This window comes from Camelina sativa, chromosome 9 (genome assembly GCF_000633955.1).
Source record: "Camelina sativa cultivar DH55 chromosome 9, Cs, whole genome shotgun sequence".
Lineage (NCBI taxonomy): Eukaryota > Viridiplantae > Streptophyta > Magnoliopsida > Brassicales > Brassicaceae > Camelina > Camelina sativa.
This window is the reverse complement of record NC_025693.1, coordinates 4,001,833-4,007,832: the sequence shown is the minus strand read 5'-3', so window position 1 is coordinate 4,007,832 and position 6,000 is coordinate 4,001,833. Positions and strand designations below refer to the sequence as shown.

General features: G+C 29.7%; 1 pseudogene; it reads left to right on the top strand.

The window, feature by feature from the left end:
- Window positions 523–2,703, top strand: LOC109125028 (annotated as a pseudogene).

Here is a 6,000-nt window from a genome sequence, read left to right as displayed (position 1 = left end):
ACAAGAATACCAAGCCACTAAACTAATGAGAGAAGATTTAAGCTTTAAAAATCTAGATCTAGAAAACTAAAAATGATGCCGTTGGAAGAAAATAGAGAAGGATGTGCCGAGAAAAGGAGAAACAAAACTAATTAAAGAGAGAAACCCCGACTCCGATACTGAAAAAGCCACCGAAGTCGGTTAACCTAGGGCGACGGCGGGTTGGTGTTTAGTGAAAAAGGAGAGCGTGAATATTCTGAGTGATTTAGTTATTATCTTATCTTTAGTATTTTAAAAAGAATTCTAAAATTTTATTTTATTGTTTAGATATTTCTTTTTTACATTTCTATTCTTAATTTATTAACACTGTTAGACTATCATTCAAATTTAGTATTAAATTATGGTAGAAATAGATTTCAACATTGAGCCAAAAGAAAGTACGTACGTAGTGTTTATTATATATTATCTATTTCACTAATTAATTGTATTTGTTGTTGAAATAAATATAGTTTTAATGGTACATCATGAGGACCATTGGGTTGTTGATATTAATGGTTTTTACTTAATTTTTTTACACTTCTTTGAAAACGATTTGAATAGTGTTTGACTAGTAGAGGTTCACAGATTTTGAAGACAAATTGCAAAGCTTATCCTCACAAGTCACAAACACTACATGACAAGTGACTTTCTATGTATTGACTCTGACTTATGTTGCCGTCGTTGTTTTGTTTATAGTCTGAATACTCTGTTTCAACATCACGAAAAGTAGAACACAAAACAAAGGAAAACGTAAACAATGTCGATTTTTCTGTATTTCATCTTGTTGCTTCTTCCTCTCGCTCTATTAACGTTAATATTCATAAATAAAATCAAAGACTCGAAACAGAATCTTCCTCCTGGCCCACCGAAGCTTCCGATCATCGGAAACCTACATCAGCTACAAGGGATGCTTCACATATGGCTTCACGATCTCTCCAAGAAACACGGACCCGTGATGCTTCTCCGTCTAGGTTTTTTTCTCGATTTGGTTGTGATCTCATCAAGCGAAGCAGCTGAAGAAGCACTTAAAGTACATGACCTTGAGTGTTGTACAAGACCTAAGACCAACGCCTCATCAAAATTCTGGCGTGATGGTAAAGACATCGCCTTTGCGTCATACGGTGAGGTTTCGAGAGAGCTGCGCAAAGTTTCTGTTCTTAACTTTTTCAGCACGAAAAAGGTTCGATCTTTTAGGTACATAAGAGAAGAAGAGAATGATTTGATGGTCAAGAAACTTAAAGAATCAAGTCAGAAGAAGAGTACAGTGGATTTGAGCCAAACCATTTTCTATCTAGTTGGAAGTATCATATTCAGATCCACCTTTGGGCAGCGTTTGGACGAGAACAAGCATGTCAATAAGGAAAAGATCAAAGAACTCATGTTTGAGGTCCAGAAAGTTGGATCTCTAAGTAGCTCTGATCTTTTCCCTGCTGGTGTAGGGTGGTTTATGGACTTTGTTTCAGGACGTCACAAGAAACTTCACCAAGTTTTCACTGAGGTTGATACTCTGTTGAATCATATAATTGATGATCACCTGAGAAACCCTATAGAAGAAACAACTCGTGATCGTCCTGATATGGTTGACTCGCTCTTAGATATGATAAATAAACAAGGACAAGATGAATCTTTCAAGCTCACCATTGATAATCTCAAAGGAATCATCCAAGTAAGCATATAATCTAATTCAAAACTTTTACAAAAAAGTCAACCTCTCTCTGTATTCCAAAATATATTACCTCAAGGCTTTTTTATTTAATGAAAACTTAGAGTAAGGCTTCTTATGCCAATCGATATAAGATTCCTAACCTTTTCTCAAACGTATGTCAAAATCAATGATCAATCTATAAAAATTAGATCTTTAGTACTTTTTGATATGGTATTCTTAACAAAACTTGAGTTTAAATATGTCATTAACCGTTTTGTGTCGTTGTTTACTTAGGATATATATCTTGCTGGAGTAGACACAAGCGCCATCACCATGATTTGGACAATGGCAGAGCTTATTAAAAACCCGCGTGTCATGAAGAAAGCTCAAGATGAGATCCGAAGTTGCATTGGAATCAAACAAAATGAAAGAATCGATGAAGAAGATGTTGATAAGCTTCAATACTTGAAACTTGTGATCAAAGAAACCTTAAGACTACACCCAGCAGCTCCTCTTTTACTTCCAAGAGAAACAATGGTTGATATCAAGATTCAAGGCTACGACATTCCTCGGAAAACACTTCTTTTGGTTAACGCATGGTCGATAGGACGAAGCCCTGATCTTTGGAAAAACCCTGAGGAGTTTAATCCGGACAGGTTTATCGATTGTCCTATTGACTACAAAGGAAATAATTTTGAGATGTTGGTCGGAGGATATGTCCAGGAATAGCTTTTGCGATTGCGACTGTCGAATTGGGACTATTGAACTTGCTTTACTTCCTTGAGTGGAGACTGCCTGAAGAGGATAAAGATATTGACATGGAAGAGGCAGGTGATGTCACAATTACGAAGAAAGTTCCTCTTAAACTTCTCCCAGTTTTTCATCATTAAATGTTATTTTGTTTATATTGTTGTGGGAAATTGTTGACTAATAATAGTCTAATACATTTTTGGTTCTCGAACTAAACTACGGGAATCAAGGAACTAGAGAAGAGAAGATTAGTACTTTACTCTAATGAAGTTGTTGGAGTTGTTAAGTTACTTTTGGGTTTCCGAAAAAACTAATCTATGTCTTAGTTTTTAAAAAATCTACCCCTAGACCATCTCCAATGTATATTTCTATATTTTCCTCTAAAATAGAGTAACTAAAAAATAGAGCACTGTTTTCCTTCAATGTATTAGTCTATTTTCAACTCTAAAACATACTTAGTTTAAAAAATAGAGGTGAGAATAGAGTTGCTATATATATATATATAGCAATCCTATTATTTTCTTTATTTTGAGTAAAATATAGAGTAGGGTTGGAGCAAATGTTGCTCTATAATAGAAATTTGACTCTAAAATAGAGTGGAGTTAGAGTTGCCCTAACTCCAATTACTGCATACTTAGTCGTTAGGTTCACTCTATCTGCTTTGATTAATGACTAATACTTTAAAGAAATAAGTTATCCAATAACTCCTTACCTAATCCAATTATTTTGTGCTTAATATGATTACTGTCTAATTTTGCATACCTCGGTTAATTTTAGATTGGAAGTATAAAACATCTGTGTTTTGGTTATTCAGATATTTAGATTGAAAGATTTTACGTTCTACAGTTATGTTCAAATTTTAATATATATCATAAATTTTTATCTTATAAGTACATTTTCATGTGTTTATTGCAATTTTGAATACAATATTATAGTTTTGTATGTTATGTGGTGTTTTTTCTTAACATGGGTTTAAACAGTATATATATATATATATATATATATATTTAATATCATATATTTTTATTTTTATTAATTAAAGAGAATCCATACTAAATAAAAGTAGGAGCTATAAGCTTTTTAAGCTGTCCACCTAGGATTTTAGACAACCAATAGGGATTAGACACCTCACTCATTAACATTTTCTAAATTTCCAGAATTTTCTATATTAAGAATTATTATAAACAACCAATCAGGATTTGACATATCATTCATTAACATTTTCTAAAATTCCAGAATTTTAAATTGATGGAAATAAAAGAACTATGTATAACGTCCCATATCGGCTAGAAAATTTTTAGACAATGGTTCAGAACCAGTATAAATAAGATTCATATGTTTCCAACAACGAATGAACAGGAAAGCTTGATTTATCACGCGTCCAAGTTTAAAAGTTTTATTCGGTTTGATCCAGTTTTTCATTTGATCAAATAATTATTTTAAAAAGTTTCAAAATAAATATTATAATATTTAAAATTTTTGAAAAGTTTAAATATTATAAATATTGGAAGTTCTTAACTATTATAAAGGTTTAAAAATATTATGAATATCTCCATAAAAAGTTTAAAATATTTTAACTATTTAAACTCTAAAAAAAATGTAACAAATATTTAAACTACATCTAAAGTTTAAAATATTTTAAATATTTAATCTCTATTAAAAATCTATACTAAATAAATGGATGAGCTATAAGCTCCTTAAGACGTCCACATAGGATTTTAAACATTCTATCGGGATTTGCCTTGTCACTCATTAACATTTTTTAAATTTACATAATTTTCTTTTTTAAGAATTATTATAAACAACCAATCAAGATTTGACATGTCATCCATTAACATTTTCTAAATTTCCAGAATTTTAAATTTATGGAAATAAAAGAACTATGTACAACGTCCCACATCGGTTAGAAATTTTTTAGACAATGGTTCAGAACTAGTATAAATCAGATTAATATGTTTCCAACAACGAATGAGTAGAAAAACTTGATTTATCAGGCGTCCAAGTTTAAAAGTTTTATTCAGTTTAATCCAGTTTTTTATATGATCAAATTAAAACTTTAAAAAGTTTCAAAAAAAATATTATAATATTTAAAAATTTTTAAAGTTTAAATATATATTTTTTTTGGTCAAACATGTTTAAATGTTATAAATATTGAAAGTTCTTAACTTTTATAAAGGTTTATAAATATTATAAATACCTCCATAAAAAGTTTAAAATATTTTAACTATTTAAACTCTAATAAAAATGTTACAAATAATTAAACTACATCTAAAGTTTAAAATTCTTTAAATATTTAATCTCTATTAAAAATTGTAAAGTTTAAGAATTTTTTAAATAATATATATCAAATTTTATAATATCTTGAAAATATCTTACTTATCTCAGTTTGTGTTTTATATCTCTTATGAGCTGTAAAATATGTTTTTTTTTGGGTATAAATTTACAGATGATTTGATATTCTTGTAGTAAAAATTATATTTTTAAGTCTAAGAAAGGGGTTGACGTCGCAAGACCTTGATTTGATGTTATTTTGTGTTTAAAGAAGAATGATCGACGAAAAGCACAAATATTGTTTTAACTATACATGTGTTCATATAATTTTTTCTGTAAGTAAAGATTTTAGTTTGAGAAGTTTCAATATGGGTGGATCTAAAACCGAATAATATGGATGAAATTACCAATAATTGGGTGCATGTGTTGACTATGCTGGTCTTCATGAATTGTACAAATTTTATGAGAAAAAAATGATTTTGGTCTTGGAGTTTGATGGGTTAATAAGTTGTGTGGTAGCCTAAAAAGAGGTTTTTCGGTGGAAAAATATGAAGAAGTTGACGAGGAAGAAGAAGAAAAAGAGTATAACGAATAACCGAACGGTAAAAGTAACGATGACAATTACTATAAAATTTGACAATGAAAACGACAAGAAAGAATATGAAGAGTAAGAAAACATTGAAAAAAAAAACATGAAAACATAGGTGGTAGCGATCAATTAAATATGAAAATGAGATAAGTTCAGGATTATAAAATTGTTTTGTTTTTCTGCTTGTCAAAGAAATGGTTTAGGATATGTGAGGTCACCAGTTTGATCCATCTCACCTAGACGTCGAGTTAAATTCATGATTTTTTTATCATATTTGATTTTATATCACAACTGATTTTTCTACTTTTAAAAATTGTGTATCTGAAATTTATTTTTTTCCTTCATACTAATTTAAATTTTTATTAGATAATATTTCATCAAAGATCATCAATCATATATAATTTTTATCAAATTATATCAAATAAACCCACGCGTAGCGTGGATTCAAAACCTAGTTTTTTTAAAAATTAAAACTAGTTTCCGATTAATCTTTGTTTAATTTTTGATTTTCTCGTTAGGGTCTAGATCTACACCGGAAGTCGATTAGTGTTAACAATTCTTTAAACAAACAAAATAAATTAGTGGAAATTTTTAGAGAATAATTTAGTCTATTTTCTAGAACCTAGCAATCTTTTAAACAAGTAAGTAAGACTAGTGTAAGTTGGTTAGAGAATAATTTAGTCTATTTTCTGTAATGTTGGGTGGTGCCGTACGAAAACAATAGAGA